Source organism: Magnolia sinica, chromosome 5 (assembly GCF_029962835.1).
Source record: "Magnolia sinica isolate HGM2019 chromosome 5, MsV1, whole genome shotgun sequence".
Taxonomy (NCBI): Eukaryota; Viridiplantae; Streptophyta; class Magnoliopsida; order Magnoliales; family Magnoliaceae; genus Magnolia; species Magnolia sinica.
Genome location: NC_080577.1, coordinates 93,747,611 through 93,748,296, shown reverse-complemented (window position 1 = coordinate 93,748,296; position 686 = coordinate 93,747,611). Strand labels below are relative to the sequence as shown.

Below are 686 nucleotides of genomic sequence, written 5' to 3'. Positions count from 1 at the left end.
GTGATCCAACTCCTTCCAAAATTTCATGGACTTGAATATGAAAATCCATATGTACACATAAAAGAATTTGATGAGATCATAGCCACTTTATATTTCCTAAATGTGTCTGAGGATACAATCAGGTTAAAACTCTTTCCTTTCTCCTTGAAAGAGAAAGCTAAGACATGGTTACATTTATTATGTCCACGATCTATTGGCAGATGGAATGACATGACAAGAGAGTTTATAAAGAAAATTTTTCCATATCATAAAATGAACACCCTTAGAAAATCGATCATGAACTTCGCCCAAAAGGAAGATGAAACATTCTTCTAATGTTGGGAGCGGTTCAAGGATCTTGTCAACTCATGCCCACAACATGGTTTCGAAACTTGGCGAATAACAAGTTTCTTTTATGATTGGCTGACTTCTTCCATGCGCTAAATGGTCGAGACAATGTGCAATGGGGAATTCATGAATAAGGAGGTTGATGATGTGTGGGATTATTTTGACAAGCTTGCTGAAAACACACAATCATGGGACATCTCCCCAAAATCTAGCACCACTTTTAGGCCTACTCAATTAAAGGAGGGGTGGAATTTATCTTCTAAAAGAAGATGATAATATAAATGCTAAAGTGGCTAATCTTACAAGAAAACTCGAAGCCATGAAACTAAAGAAGGATAAGGTTAAGGAAACTGTTTTTG

The 686-nt window shown here is 36.3% G+C and overlaps 1 non-coding gene across 1 annotated transcript; it reads right to left on the bottom strand.

Annotated features, from left to right (window-relative positions):
- Positions 1–258: 258 nt before the first annotated feature.
- Positions 259–365, bottom strand: LOC131247642 (small nucleolar RNA R71). The gene has a single exon (XR_009171918.1). It is a non-coding gene; the product is annotated as a small nucleolar RNA R71 (small nucleolar RNA).
- Positions 366–686: the final 321 nt, after the last annotated feature.